We start from the raw sequence: 16,829 nt of genomic DNA, 5'->3' as shown, positions 1-16,829 counted from the left end.
ACATAAGGCCCAGAAAGTGCAAATGCTAAAAGTTAATGCTATAACCTATTTACTAGCAAAGCTAGACTTGAAACCAAGAAGCCAAGGGTAGTGTATTTCTCAAAGTATGTCTGTTGATAATGTGCTTCAAACTACCTGAGGAGCTTGTTTAAAACCCAGAGTCATGGGTCATAATAGCTTTTTTTTTTTTTTTTTTTTTGGAAACACAAGGTTTCACTGTATTGCCCAGGCTGGTCTTGAACTCCTGGCCTCAAGTGATCCTCACACCTTAGCCTCACAAAGTGCTAAGATTACAGGTGTGAACTGCCCCTGGCCACTGTTTTTTTTTTAAACATCAGGAATTTTAAAAGCATTTCCTCATTTAATCTCAAAACGTGGCCAGGCACGGTGGCTCACACCTGTAATCCCAGCACTTTGAGAATCCCTTGAACCCGAGAGGCAGAGATTGCAGTGAGCTCAGATCACACCACTACACTCCAACCTGGGTGACAGAGCAAGATTCCGTCTCAAAAACAACAACAACAAAAAAAAAAAAACCAGCAAGGTAGGTCTGATCTCCATTTTACAGAAAAAGAAATACAGGCTCAGAAGATGAAGTAACTTGCCTAAGGATACAGAGCTAGTAGAACCAGAACTGGAACCAAGTTCTATCCAGCACCAAAGCTCAAACTTCTTCCATTTCATTATTACTTAGCTCAGTATTTTTCCACTATGAGAGCTGTAGAAAGAACAGAGACTTAAGTGCAGAGGAAGGCTAGGCTGATTATAATTTGAACAGAGACAGAAAAGAAAAAAGAAACTTTAGAAAAATAAAAGATATTGAAGTAATATACAAAACATATGTAAAGTACATAAAACATCGTTGACTATATAAAACATAGTTGTCTGCTAAACTGAACCATTCGATGTTTGCCATCAACTGACTTTTTCATTTTTGAGATATAAACTCTTTAATTTTTATGTGTACATAGTAGGTATATATATTTACAGGGTACATGAGATATTTTGATACAGGCATACAATGTGTAATAATCACATCAGGGTAAATGAGGTATCCATCACCTCAAGCATTCATCATTTCTTTGTGTTACAAACATTCCAATCGTACTCTCCCAGTTATTCTAAAATATACAATGAATTATTGCCGACCGTAGTCATTCTGTTGTGCTATCAAATACTAAATCTTATTCATTCTATCTAACTATATTATTGTACCTATTAACCATCCCATTTCCCACTCAACACCCCCAACACACTACCCTTCCCACCCTCTGGTAACCATCATTCTATTCTCTATCTCCATGAGTTCAATTGTCTTAATATTTAGCTTCAGCAATGAGTAAGAACATGCAAAGTTTGTCCTTCTGTGCCTGACTTATTTCACTTAACATGATGTCCTCAAGTTCCATCCATGCTGTTGCAAAAAAAGGGATCTCTTTTTTTTTTTTTTTTTAGATGGAGTCTCACTCTGTCGCCCAGGATGGAGTGCAGTGGCGTGATCTCCGCTCACTGCAAGCTCCACCTCCCAGGTTCATGCCATTCTCCTGCCTCAGCCTCCCGAGTAGCTGGGACTACAGGCGCCTGACACCACACCCGGCTAATTTTTTGTATTTTTAGTAGAGACGAGGTTTCACCGTGTTAGCCAGGATGGTCTCGACCTCCTGACCTTGTGATCCGCCCGCCTCGGCCTCCCAAAGTGCTGAGATTACAGGCGTGAGCCACCGCGCCCGGCAGAGGATCTCATTTTTTTATGGCTGAATAATCCATTTGTATAGGTGCCACATTTTCTTTATCCATTCATTTGTTGAACATTTAGGTTGCTTCCAAATCTTGGCTATTGTAAACAGTGCTGTAATAAACATGTGAGTGCAAACGTCTCTTCGCTATACTGATATCCTTTCTTTTGGGTATATATTCAGCAGTGGGATTGCTATATCACATTGTAGCTCTACTTTTACTATTTTGAGGGACCTCCATAGTGTTCTCCATAGTGGCTGTACTAATTTACATTTCTATCAATAGTGAACGAGGGTTCCCTCTTCTCCACATCTTGGTTAGCATTATTTGCCCATCTTTTGAATAAAAGCCATTTTAAGGGTGAGATGATAACTCACTGTAGTTTTGATGTGCATTTCTCTGATGATCAATATGTTGAGGAACTTTACATAGATCTGTTTGCCATTTGTATGCCTCCTTTTGAGAAATGTCTGTTCAGATCTTTTGCCCATTTTTTAATCAGATTGTTAGATTTTTTCCTATAGAGTTGTCTGAACTCCTTATATTTTCTGGTTATTAATTCTTTGTCAGATGGGTAGTTTGAAATATTTTCTCCCATTCTGTGAGTTGTCTCTTCACTTTGTTGACTGCTTCATTTTCTGTGCAGAAGCTTTTTAACTTCATGTGATCACATGTGTCCATTTTTGCTTTGGTTACCTGTACTTTGGGGATATTACTCAAGAAATCTTTGCCCAAACCAATGTCCTGGAAAGTTTTCCCAATGTTTCCTTGTAGTACTTTCATAGTTTGAGGTCTTAGATTTAAGTCTTTAATCCATTTTGATCAGATTTTTGATTAGGTTTTTCTTCTGCATATGGATATCCTGTTTTCCCAGCACCATTCATTGAAGAGATTGTCCTTTCCCCAGTGTATGGTCTTGGCACCTTTGTTGAAAATGAGTTCACTGTAGGTATATGGATTTATTTCTGGGTTCTCTATTCTGTTCCATCAGTCTGTGTGTCTGGTTTTTTGTTTTTGTTTTGTTTTGAGACAGGGTCTCACTCTGTTGCCCAGGCTGGAATGGAGTGGCGTGATCACAGCTCACTGCAGCCTCGATCTCCTAGGGCTCAGGTGATCCTCCCAACTTAGCCTCCCAAGTAGCTGGGACTACAGGTGCATACAACCACACCCAGCTAATTTTTGTACTTTTTTTTTTGTAGAGACAAGGTTTTGCCAAGTTGCCCAGGATCATCTCAAACTCCTAGGCTCAAGCGATCCACCCTCCTCAGCCTCCTAAAGTGCTGGGATTATAGGCATGAGCCACGATGCCCAGCCTATGTGTCGGTTTTTATGCCAGTATTCTCGTGTTGTTTTGGTTACAATAGCTCTGTGGTATAATTTGAAGTCAAGTAATGTGATTCCTCCAGTTTTGTTCTTTTTGCTCAGGAGGCTTTTGGCTGTTCTAGGTCTTTTGTGGTTCTAAAATTTGAGGATTTTTTTTCTATTTCTGTGAAGAGTGTCACTGGTATTTTGATGCAGACTGAACTGTATCTGTAGATCGTTTTAGGTAGTATGGACATTTTAACAATATCGATTCTTTCAATTTATGAACATTAAATATCTTTCCATTTTTTGGTGTCCTCTTCAATTTCTTTCATCAATATTTTATAGTTTATAGCCTGGCCAACGTGGTGAAACCCCGTCTCTATTAAAAATACAAAAATTAGCCAGGCATGGTGGCACACCTGTAGTCCCAGCTACTCAGGAGGCTGAGGCACAAAAATTGCTTGAAGCCGGGAGGCAGAGGTTGCAGTTAGCCAAGATCACATCACTGCACTCCAGCCTTGGTGACAGAGCAAGACACTGGATTAAAAAAAAAAAAAAAAAAAAAGTCTTATAGTTTTCATTGTAAAGATCTTTCACTTATTTGGTTAAGATTGTTCCTAGGTATTTTATCCTATTTGAAGCTGTTGTAAATGGGATTACCTTCCTGATTTCTTTTTCAGATTGTTTGCTGTTGGCACACAGAAATGCTACTGATTTTTATATACTGATTTTTTATCCTACAACTTTACTGAATTGTTATCAAGATATGTTTCATTCGTAACAAAATACCTTACTAACCTCCTCAGTGCCCTCAGGGTTCCCTGAGAGTGGCAAATCCTAGTTTTCCATATTACAGCACAGAAGACAGAATTGCTCATTGCAGCTCAATGGGTCTGGTTTTACATTCTCAGCTAGCTAGGAAGAGGTAAGAAACTGCTAATTGTGGCAGGGCACAGTGGCTAACTCCTGTCATCCTAGCACTTTGGGAGGCCAAGGCAGGTGGATCACTTGAGGTCAGGAGTTCCAGACTGGTCTGGTCAACATGGCAAAACCTTGTCTCTACTAAAAATACAAAAATTAAGCCAGACACGGTGGCTCACATCTGTAATCCCAGCACTTTGGGAGGCCAAGGCAGGTAGATCACCTGAGGTCAGGAGTTCAAGACCGGCCTGGCCAACATGGTGAAACCCCGTCTCTACTAAAAATACAAAACTTAGCCAGCATGGTGACGCACATCTGTAATCCCAGCCACTCAGGAGGCTGAGGCATGAGAATCACTTGAACACAGGAGGCGAAGGTTGCAGTGAGCCAAGATCACGCCACTGCACTCCAGCCTGGGAGATACAGCAAGACTCCATCTCAAAAAAAAAAGAAAAAGAAAAGAAAATTAACCAGGCATGGTGGTGTGCACCTGTAGTCCCACCTACTCAGGAGGCTAAGGCAAGAGAATCACTTGAACCCATGAGGCAGAGGTTGAAGTGAGCTGAGATGGCACCACTGCACTCCAGCCTGGGTGACAGAGTGAGACTCCAAAAAAGAAAGAGAGAGAGAGAGAAAGAGAAAAGAGATGGAAGGAAGGAAGGAAGGAAAAAAGGAAAGGAAGAAGAAAGAGAGAGACAAAGAAAGAAAGAAAAAGAGAGAGAAAAAGAAAGAAAGAAAGAAAGAATGCTAATTGCAACTGAGCTGCTTTGGTAGGAGTCTTGTTAGAAGTTTTACAATAGCACAATAGACTAAATTTTGGTATTTGTATCTTGGTTCACAGCACTTTTCAAGTGGGGTAAATGTATTTCTTAAATGTTATATGCTTAGAGATACTCTTGCACATAAACACAAGAGGCCTGAATAAAGATATTCATTTCATTTTACCAGTGTGTGTAATCAGCGGAAAGAAAGGAAACAACCTAAAGTTCATCTGTAGGAGTAATAGATAATAAACTGTGGCATATTACTCAATAAAACATACAGCACTTAGATGAACAAATTATAAGTAGCAATGTGAATGTATTTAAAAAGTAATGTAGAGTTGGGGGGAAAAGCAAGTTGTAGTTAGCGATATTATTAAAATTTAATTCAAGAAAAGGTTTTCAAAGAAGTTACTGAAAAAAAATTGCACAACCACCCCACGGTATACCATTTTTATAAAAATGTATTTTAAAAATACACAAAATAATATATACTAATCGGGCATGGTGCCTTACGTCTATAATCCCAACACTTTGAGAGGCCGAGGAGGTGGATAACTTGAGCCCAGGAGTTCGAGACCAGTCTGAGCAACATGGTTAAACCTAATTTCTACAAAAAATACAAAAATTGACCAGGCGCAGTGGCTCACACCTGTAATCCCAGCACTTTGGGAGGCCGAGGCAGGCAGATCACAAGGTCAAGAGATCAAGACCATCCTGGCCAACATGGTGAAACCCTGTATCTACTAAAAATGCAAAAAATATCTGGGCGTGGTGGTGTGCACCTGTAGTCCCAGCTACTCAGGAGGCTGAGGCAGGAGAATCGCTTGAACCCAGGAGGCAGAGGTTGAGTGAGCTGAGATCGTGCCACTGCACTCCAGCCTGGGCAACAGAGCAAGACTCCATCTCAAAAAAAACAAAAACAAAAACAAAAATTACCCAGGCATGGTGGCATGCGCCTGTAGTCCCAGCTACTCAGGAGGCTGAGGCAGAAGGATTAGTTGGGTCCCAGGAGGTCAAGGCTGCAGTGAGCCATGACCACACCACTGCACTCCAGTCTGGGCAACAGAGCAAGACTCTATCTCAAATAATAATAATGATAATATATATTATATATTATATATTACAGAAAAGCAGAATAGCATAGTCATGAATGCTATGACATCTACAGCCAAACAATCTGGGTTCAAATCCTTGCTCCGTAACTTCTAGTTATATGAACTTAGATATGTTATTTAACCTCTCTACATCTCTAGCTCCCTATCTGAAAAATGAAAATAAAACCAGTGCCTACATTTTATATCTATTAACTCATTTAATCCTTACAATAACCACAAAGTTATTGATTAAATGGATAGTACCTAAACAATAAGCATTCAACTCCTGTTTGTTATTATAATTATTAAAGATATTACATATTTATAGTGAACACCTAAAAGCATGAACTAAAAATGAAGACACTAAATTCATAATAGTATTTGCCTCAGGGGAAAGAAAGTGAAATGACAAGAAAGGGAAACAAAAGAGACATCCACTATACTAATAAAATTTTGTTTCCTTAACGTGATGAAGTGGCCAAGTGGTTAAGGTGATGGACTGCCAATAATATTTTTGTTTCCTTCTATTGAAAAACAAACCTGTGGCAAACAACACAAAATGATATATCTGTTAATTTTATCATTTTTCATTAATTAATATTTGTTAATTCTGGGTGTTATTTATTATACTGTACTCTTTTCTGCATTTAAATTTTTTTAATTTCAAAAAAGTTTAACAGGTTTGTTTTTTTTTTTTTTTAAGATGCAGTCTCGCTCTGTCACCCAGACTGGAGTACAGTGGTGCAATCATGGCTCACCACAACCTCCGCCTCCCAGGTTCAAGGGATTCCCCTGCCTCAGCCTCCCTAGAGGCACGCGCCACCACACCCGGCTAATTTTTGTATTTTTAGTAGAAACGGGGTTTCACCATGTTGGTCAGGCTGGTCTCAAACTCCTGACCTCATGATCCGCCCGCCTTGGCCTCCCAAAGTTCTGAGATTACAGGCATGAGCCACTGTGCTCGGCCTTCACAGTTTTTTTTTTTTTAAGTCTATTGCTAATGCAACAGCTATGTAGCATGCTTAAGCCAAAACATTGATAACAATTTGGCAAATAAACAGCATGCCAGTGTGCAAGCCAAGCCTCTAGACTCTCAAACTTTTATTCTGCTAAATTTCCACCGTAGTTTTTAGTCCTAGGAATATATATATCTTAGGCTAAAACTTCAAAATCACGGGTGAATTTTTGGATGGCCTAACTTATTTAAGTCCACAAACTTAAAATATTGGGTGGGATCACTGGCTCACGTCTGTAATCCCCCAGCACTTTTAGAGGCTCAGGCAGGATGACTGCTTGAGCCCAGGAGTTCAAGATCAGCCTGGGCAACATAGTGAAATCCCCGTCTCTACAAAAAATACAAAAATTAGCCCGGCATGGTGGTGCACACCTGTAGTCCTAGCTACTCAGGAGGCCAAGGTGGGAGGATTGCTGGAGCCCAGGAGGTCAAAGCTGCAGTGAGCCGTGTTTGGGCTACTGCATTCCAGCCTGGGCAATAGAACAAACGTCTGTCTCAAAAAAAAAAAATTAGAGAGCTCATAACAAACACTGATATTTAGTGTAGAGACCCTATCACATGCTAAAGTAATACTAATGATTAGATAGCTGAGATGAGTGGTAAGAAGTAGAGTCCTCTCCATGGGAGTAAGAACTGTATTAATCCATTTTAGAGAAGTGCTGAGCAAGAGAAAACTTCCAAACCATGCCTTCTGCTCCCTTGACGAGCAAACTAAATGACTATATTTTAAATGAAATCAACCAAGCTATAAATGGCTGTCAATTTATTCTGACAAATTTTAATAACTAATAAAAGGCAGCAAAGATATACATGTACAAACCCTAAAACCAAGCCCAATTTTATAAAATGTGGGAATGATTACTTTTAAAATAAGAAAATACATTATTTCAAATATATGACATTTTATGATGGTTTCTGCCTCTGGATTACCTCTCTTGGTCTTATATATTGAGTATTATCTATTGATACTAATAGTGTCCCTCAAAGTATTAATATACTTTTTTTGGAACAGAGATAACTACAGTTACCATCACATTACCAGAAAAACATAAGGCGTTATTGTCACAATGATGGGGGTGTGGGATGAGCACTACTGGTATTTTAGTGGGCAGGGGCTAGGGAAGCTAAATGTCCTACAATGCACAAAACAAAGAATTGTCCTGCCCTAAATGCCAATAGTGCCCTGGTTGAGAAACACTGTGTTAGAAAAGCTTAATCATTTTTGTTCTTAGACTAGGAAATAGCATTTAGCAGTCTTTCAAAAATGCCCAAATTATGTGGCTTATAAGGACACAAGTAATTTTTTAGTAACTATGTTCTCAACTTAAATATTATAAACTTGGAAGTTCAAAACTTTTTCTTTTCTACATAGGTAGGTTTGTTTTTTCAAATATTAATTTCATTTATATAGGAGTTGATTTGTTTTTCACAAAGAAAATACAACTAAAAGCTTTGATTGGGGAAAGTAATTTGAAAAGCTACCAATTAAAAAAAAGTTAGTGAACTAAATAGCCTATCTTCAATATTATATTTTTTTAATCTTTCCAAAGTAAGAATTCCAAAAATCATTTTTCAGAAATATCAAGGAAATTTTTAGGACTCTCAGACCACACTCCTGTCTGAAATATGCTTCTGGAAATAATAACTGCAGCCACTATTTACTACAGACCACGCATTCTACCAAGGGTTTTGTATGTTATCTCTAATCTTTGTGACAACTCTGCAAAGCATGTATTATCATCTCTAATTTAAAGAAAAAGAAATCAAAATCCTGAGAGATTATGACTTCTCCAAATATAAACAACTAGTGAGACTCAGGATTCAAATCTAGTAGTTTCAAACCTAAGCACTTCCCATTATAACATGTCTCCTTCAGAAATACATCAAATTTCTGTGAAAAATGATTTGTGGGTTAGCTATGTAGAAAGCTACTACTATTCCCCAACTTCCCTCAACAGGGTGAGTAAAAAGTGTACAAATGATGGCTCTACCAGTCTCTGAGGCAAAAGCCTTCCTTCAGTCATTCAATCACATTCTACAGACAGAAAAATCAGTATTGATTTAAACAGGCTTTCTAAAGAATGGATGCCATGCTGACAGGGAAAATATGCCAAATCCCAATCATTCTCTATTTTCCATTCTAATGCACAGTATCTGCTGTTTCTCACCCCTTCATTTCAGCAAAACAAAGTAGATACAACTTCACAATAGTCCAGACACAAATTTAATCCTGCAATGCACTAGAAAGCTATTTACCAACAGGTAGCTGGATTTGGCAGTGTCAGCCAGCAATCAAAAATTGTCAATGTCCATCCAAATAGGGAATCATATGTGCACAAAGTTGGTAATATTATCCCACAAAGTCATCAAAAAAGATTTCTGAGAATTCAGTGGACTTTCACACCCTAGATATAAAGAGTAGAAAAAGACTGCAAACATAATATACCAATAACCTCATCACATTGTTTTCTTTCTATAATCACAAAAAGTCCCCACCTAATCCAGAATAAATTAAGGATTCATTATGAGTAATATGTAGCCCCGAAAACTGGCCACTTATTTTCTAGAATGGGAATACTGACAAGTACATTAGCTGTGTATCAATACCAAACACATGGCAAATCTACATGACAAGTCTGCTCAGCTGTTATTCTTTCTATGGACCAACACAGCTAATACAGACACGTTTCAGGATGACTGTCTAATTAAAAATAAAAGCAATACTGCTGAGCTTACCTTCCTGCTGTGAAATAATGAGTTGCAGTTTCCATTCAAACCAAAGGCAATCTAGCATAAAAACTGGCATCCCTTATCTAATTAACCACGAATATACACAATGGCATATATTAGTACCAGACAGATCAAAAGCCAGTTCTTAAAAGTGTATTAGCTCTTCTAAATAAGCATCATATTTGCTGTGTAACTTCAATCCACCAGGCCCTAAGCCATGACATAAAACAGAAACTTAGGGTGAAAGTTATAAAGGCAGTTAGAGATGAACTAGTTTAATCTTTAGACCAATTCAGGAATCCCCTCTATTAGCTGACTCAAATGTTAATTGGGTAGCCACTAGGTGCAAGGCATTAGGACAGGTGCTATAGTATTTACTGAGCATTTACTATAATCCAGATGCTTTTCCAAGTGCTTTACATTTAATATCCATAACAGTCCTATAAAATAGATGCCATTATTACCCCCAATTTACAAATGGGTAAACGAAGGCATTAAGGAATTAACTTGCCCAATCTCACAACCAAGAAGTGGTAGAAGGCTGAGCACAGAGGCTCACACCTGTAATCCTAGCACTTTGGGAAGCCAAGGCGGGTGGATCACGAGGTCAGGAGGTCGAGACCATCCTGGCCAACATGGTGAAATCCCATCTCTACTAAAAATACAAAAATTAGTCAGGCATGGTGACGTGCACCTATAGTCCCAGCTACTCAGGAGGCTGAGGCAGAAGAATCACTTGAACCCAGGAGGCAGAGGTTGCAGTGAGCTATGATCACACCACTGCACTCCAGCTTGGTCAACAGAGCAAGACTCCGTCTCAAAAAAAAGAAGCGGAGGAGCCAGAATTCAAACCCAGAGGCTGTACTCTTAAATCGCTATGTTAATATTGCCTCTCTGGTAGGAGGATGTACAAAATGGAATAAAACATGACTCCACCTTTCCAAGAACTCAGTCTCCCGAAAGATACATGTAAATCAATGAATATAATAGAGTACAATAAGATAATTTTTTTTTTTTGAGACAGTCTTGCTCTGTTGCCCAGGCTGGAGAACAGTGGTGGGATCTGGCTCACTGCAACCTCTGCCTCCCGGGTTCAAGCGATTCTCCTGCCTCCACCTCCCGAGTGGCTGGGACTACAGGCACGCACCACTATGCCCAGATAATTTTTTTGTATTTTTAGTGGAGATGGGGTTTCACTATGTTGGCCAGGATGGTCTCAATCTCTTGACCTGGTGATCTGCCCAACTCAGCCTCCCAAAGTGCTGAGATTACAGGCATGAGCCACTGCACCCAAACAAGATAATTGTTAATGACAGATAAGAGGGAAGGCTTAATTAAGGTACTGGCAGTGAGGAAAAAGAAGTGAGAAGATAAGTGACCATTTTTTTAGAGATGGGGGGTCTCACTATGTTGCCCAGGCTGGACTTTACAGGCATGATCACTGCACACTACAGCCTCGAACTCCTAAGCTCAAGGGATCCCCTTTGCCTCAGCCACCTCAGCCGCCTCAGCACTACCATGCTGGGCAGAGATAAGTGACATTTTTAAAAAGGTGTTCTGGCCAGGCACAGTGGCTCACGCCTGTAATCCCAGCACTTTGGGAGGCCGAGGCGGGTGGATCATGAGGTCAGGAGATCGAGACCATCCTGGCTAACACGGTGAAACCCCGTCTCTACCAAAAATACAAAAAAATTAGCCGGGTATGGTGGCGGGCACCTGTAGTCCCAGCTACTCGGGAGGCTGAGGCAGGAGAATGGCATGAACCTGGGAGGCGGAGCTTGCAGTGAGCCGAGATAGTGCCACTGTACTCCAGCCTGGGCGACAGAGCAAGACTCCATCTCAAAAAAAAAAAAAAAGGTGTTCAAGTCCGGGCGCCGTGGCTCACACCTGTAATCCCAGCACTTTGGGAGGCCAAGGCGGGCAGATCACCTGAGGTCAACAGTTCGAGACCAGCCTGGCCAACATGGGGAAACCCCACCTCTACTAAAAATACAAAAATTAGCCAGGCATGGTGGCAGGCACCTGTGATCCCAGCTACTTGGGAGGCTAAGGCAGGAGAATCGCTTGAACCCAGGAGGCAGAAATTGCAGTGAACCAAGATTGCGCCATTGCACTCCAGCCTGGGGGACAAGAGCAAAACTCCATCTCAAAAAAAAAAAAAAGGTGATCAAGTAGACATATGAGGTACAAGAGGTACCCAGATGACTCCAAGTTTAACTAGAATCCCTCCCATGTTTCTGGTTTGGGTAACTGGGAGAATGGCTAGCCATTCACCTAAAGGATATGATGTGTAAGAAGATGCAAATTCTTCTCAGATCTTACAGAGTTTAAGTTGCCTGAAGGAACACCAGTTAACAATGTCCAGGAGGCTGTTGGAGACACCATACTGGAGCTTAGGAGAGAGGACTAGACTGAAGATGTACACTTAAAAGTTACTAGCATGCCGGGCGCGGTGGCTTACGCCTGTAATCCCAGCACTTTGGGAAGCCAAGGCGGGCGGATCACAAGGTCAGGAGATCGAGATCATCCTGGGTAATACGGTGAAACCCTGTCTCTACTAAAAAAAAAAAAAAAAAAAAAAAAAAAAAAATTAGCCAGGTGTGGTGGCGGGTGCCTGTAGTCCCAGCTACTCGGGAGACTGAGGCAGGAGAATGGCGTGAACCATGGAGGCAGAGCTTGCAGTGAGCCGAGATCGTGCCACTGCACTCCCTGGCAAGAGAGTAAGACTCCGTCTCAAAAAAAAAAAAAAAAAAAAAGTCACTAGCACTTACTAAAAAATTTCCCAAAGTACAGAATATGACTCTAGGTAATACCGAGTTCCTACCATGCACCAAAGCCCAGGCACCTTCTTTTTGTGCTTAGGTGAAAGCAGGTAAGTGGTCAAGGGAACATCAATATATACAGGACAAAAAAAGGAAGAGTATACAAATGAGACTAAAAAGGAAAAAAGCAAGAATAAAACCAGAAGAAAGTATATTGCCATTGATAGTAATGACAAAAACCACAATTACTTTTGCACCAACCTAATATGTCACAGAAACCAAAAGTGGAAACAACACACATATCAAATACCACAAAGTAGTATATGGTATGAAGAAAACTGTCCACTGGATTGGACACTACAGAAGGCAGAGTCAGCCTGGCCTACTAAAACAACACCAGTAACAAAGAGCTCACTACAGTAGTCTGTTCTATTATTGCAAAGTTCTGGTTGTTAAAAAGCTTTTCTTCTTTCCAATGACACAACAAAAAGCAAAGGCGTTGGAGTACACACTACTGTGTTCAAATTCTGACTCTGAAGAATTAACAGTTAAAATAACCAAATGCAATGATGATACTTGGCTAGATCCTGATTTGAACAAACCAGCTATAAAAGACAGTTAGGGATTTTTTTTTTTTTTTTAAGATAAGGTCTTGCTCTGTCACCCAGGGTGTAGTGCAGTGGCTCAACCATAGCTCATTTGCAGCCTCAAACGCCTAGGCTCAAACAATCCTCCCGCCTCAGCCTCCCAAAGTGCTAGGATTACAGGCATGAGCCATCATGCCCAGCCAATTGGGGAAGTTTTAATAAGCACGACTACCAGACAATAGTAGAAAATTACTGTTAATTTAGTTAAGTATAATAATGATATTAAGATCATATATGACATTTTTTGGCCAAGCACAGTGGCTCACACTTTGGGAGGCTGAGGCAAGCAGATCACCTGACCTCAGGAGTTCGAGACCAGCCTGGCCAACATTATGAAACCCTATCTCTACCAAAAATACACAAAAAATTAGCCAGGTGTGGTGGTGCATGCCTGTAGTCCCAGCTACTCAGGAAGCTGAGGCATGAGAATCACTTGAACCCAGGAGGCGGAGCCTGCAGTGAGCCAAGATTGCACTCTAGCCTGGGTGATGGAGTGAGATTCGGTCTCAAAAAAAAATTTTCTGGGCCATGCACAGTTGCTCACTCCTGTAATCCCAGCACTTTGGGAGGCCAAGACAGGAGGACTGCTTGAGGCCAAGACTTTGAGACCAGCCTGGGCAACATAGCAAGACCCCATCTCTTTTTTTTTTATTGTATTTATTTATTTTTTGAGACGGAATGTCTCTCTGTCGTGCAGGCTTAAGTGCAGTGGTATGATCTCAGCTCAGTGCAATCTCCACCTCCTGGGTTTGAGCGATTCTCCTGCCTCAGTCTCCTGAGTAGCTGGGATTACAGGTGTGTACCACCACGCCTGGCTAATTTTTGTATTTTTAGTATAAATGGGGTTTCACCATGTTGGTCAGGCTGGTCTCGAACTCCTGACCTTCTGATCCACCTGCCTTGGCCTCCCAAAGTGCTGGGATTACAGGTGTGAGCCACCACACCTGGCCTCCGTCTCTTTTTTTTTTTAATGCAGTTTCTGATCTTCTGTGTATACTAAATGTATCTATAACTTTATATGCTGGAATATGAAATAACACAAAACTAATATTGGACCCGATGCAAATAATGTGAGATGGTAAAGCACTAGGTGAATTTATGAATTTCCAGGATAATATCTCCTTTGATCAATTTTCCTAGTTAAATATGAGAAGGCCTGAAAAGGACCACTTGGGGCAGAAAGGCAACTCATGGGCTGGGTGCACAGCATGGCAACAGAGCAAGACTCTATCTCAAAAAAAAAAAAAAGAAGAAAAGAAAGGCAACTCACCTTTTCTTCTGATGTTAGAGGGCTATTTCAGAATTTCAGAGACTGTGGGAAAGAAAGTAATCAAGAGGAAAGAGGAAGTTAGGTTCCTTGTGTTAGCCTGGCCTTTTTTTTTTTTTTTTTTTTGAGTCTCGTTCTGTTGCCCAGGATGGAGTGCAGTGACGCGATCTTGGTTCACTGCAACCTCCACCTCCTGGGTTCAAGCGATTCTCCTGCCTCAGCCTCCCAAGTAGCTGGGACTACAGGCATGTGCCACCACGCCTGGCTAATTTTTGTATTTTTAGTGGAGACAGGTTTTCATCATGCTAGCCAGACTGGTCTCGAACTCTTGACCTCAAGTGATCCACCCGCCTCAGCCTCCGAAAGTGCTGGGATTACAGGCATGAGCCCCCACCACACCCGGCCAAGAGAATATTTTTATAGCCATGAAAAATGACAGTTACTATCAGTACACAAAGATATATGTACAAGAATATTAAAGTATAAATTGTTGGTAACTGTGATGGTTAATATTGAGTGTCAACTTGATTGGACTGAAGGACGCAAAGTATTGTTCCTAGTGTGTCTGTGAGGGTGCGGCCAAGGGAGATTAACATTTGAGTCAGTGGAGTGGACGAGGAAGACCCACCCTCAATCTGGGTGGGCACCATCTAATCAGCTGCCAGTGTAGCTAGAATAAAGCAGGCAGAAGACGGAAAAGCAGACTTGCTGAGTCTTCCGGCCTTCATCTTTCTCCCATGCTGGATGCTTCCTGCCCAAGAATGTCAGACTCCAACTTCTTCAGCTTTTGGACTCTTGGACTTACACCAGTGATTTGCCAGGGGCTCTCAGGCCTTTGGCCACAGACTGAAGGCTGCACTGTCAGCTTCCCTACTTTTGAGGTTTTAGAACTTGGACTGATTTGTCACTGGCTTCCTTGCTCCTCAACTTGCAGACGGCCTATCGTGGGACTTTACCTTGTGATCATGTGAGCCAATCTTCCTTAATAAACTCCCTTTCATATATACATATATCCTATTAGTTCTGTCCCTCTAGAGAACCCTGACTAATACAGTAACAGAGAAAAATGGAGACAATCCAAATATCCAAAAATAGAGATAGATTAAATAAATTACAGTACAGGCCAGGCACAATGGCTCACACCTGTAATCCCAGCACTTTGGGAGGCCCGAGGCAGGTGGATCATTTGAGCTTAGGAGTTTGAGACCAGCCTGAACAACATCAGGAGACTTTGTCTCTACAAAAAATACAAAAATTAGCTAAGCGTGGTGGCCCATGCCTGTAGTCCCAGCTACTTGGGAGGCTGAGGCAGGAGAATCGCTTGAGCCCAGGAGCGGAGGTTGCAATGAGTCAAGATGACACCACCGCACTCCGGCCTCAGCACTAGAGCAAGACCAATCAATCAATTCATGTGCATCCATACAACTTAATATTATGTAGTCATGAAAAGAATGAGGTAGCTAGCCAGGCGCGGTGGCTCACACCTGTAATCCCAGGACTTTGGGAGGCTAAGGTGGGAGAATCACAAGGTCAGGAGATCAAGGCCATCCTGGCTAACACGGTGAAACCCCATCTCTACTAAAAACACAAAAAATTAGCCAGGCCTGGTGGCACAAGCCTGTAGTCCCAGCTACTTGGGAAGCCGAGGCAGGAGAATTGCTTGAACATGGGAGGTGGAGGTTGCAGTGAGCCGAGATCACGCCACTGCACTCCAGCCTGGGAGACAGAGCGAGATTTCATCTCAAAAAAAAAGAATGAGGTAGCCAGGCACAGTCACTCATGCCTATAATCCTACCACTTTGAGAGGCCAAGGGGAGGATCCCTTGGGCCCAGGATTACAGACAGGAGCCACCGCACCTGGCCGATTTTTTAATTTTTTGAAGAGGTGGGTTCTTACTATGTTGACTAGATTGGTCTTGAATTACTGGCCAACGTGGTGAAACCACGTCTCTACCAAAAAAAAAAAAAAAAAAAAAAACAAAAATTAGCCAGGCGCGGTGGCACATGCCTATAATTCCAGCTACTGAGGAGCCTAAGTGAGGCAGGAGAATTGCTTGAACCCAGGAGGCAGAGGTTGCGGTGAGCTGAAATCGCACCACTGCACTCCAGCCTGGGTGACAGAGTAAGACTCTGTCTCAAAAAAGAAAAAAAAAATCAAAAAAACAAATACAAAAGATATAGTCATTAAACTGAATTCATACTAACTGATATATAATAGATGGAATTTCTTTAACTTTCTGATAGAGGTTTGCTTCCTTTAATATTTTTTCCTGATAAAAGTTCAGGAAAGTAAATTTCAGGCAGGTGGATCACCTGAGGTCAGGAATTCAAGACCAGCCTGGCCAACATGGCTAAACCCCGTCTCTACTAAAATACAAAAATTAGCCCAGCATGATGGCGGGTGCCTGTAATTCCAGCTACTCGGGAGGCTGAGACGGGAGAATCACCTGAACCTGGGAGACGGTGGTTGCAGTGAGCTGAGATCACACCACTGCACTCCAGCCTGGGCAGCTGAACGAGACTCCATCTCAAAAAAAAAAAAAAAAAGAAAGATTTTAACCGAATTTCAGACTAGCCAGAAGGAAGC

At 41.4% G+C, this 16,829-nt stretch overlaps 1 protein-coding gene across 5 annotated transcripts in view; it reads right to left on the bottom strand.

Moving 5' to 3' along the window:
* The window catches only part of TESK2 (testis associated actin remodelling kinase 2), a 147,679-nt gene that overhangs the window by 117,263 nt on the left and 13,587 nt on the right, over positions 1-16,829 (bottom strand). Inside the window, exon 2 of one of the 5 annotated variants that reach the window (XM_034963722.3) lies at positions 14,246-14,287. The exons of the other annotated variants lie outside the window; for them this stretch is intronic. The gene's annotated coding sequence lies outside the window, so the exon portion shown is untranslated. The remainder of the gene's footprint in view (positions 1-14,245; positions 14,288-16,829) is intronic. 5 annotated transcript variants of the gene reach the window in all.

The sequence above is a fragment of the Pan paniscus genome, chromosome 1, assembly GCF_029289425.2.
Source record: "Pan paniscus chromosome 1, NHGRI_mPanPan1-v2.0_pri, whole genome shotgun sequence".
NCBI classification, from domain to species: Eukaryota; Metazoa; Chordata; class Mammalia; order Primates; family Hominidae; genus Pan; species Pan paniscus.
The sequence above is the reverse complement of the archived record's forward strand: the minus strand, read 5'-3'. Positions and strand labels throughout refer to the sequence as shown.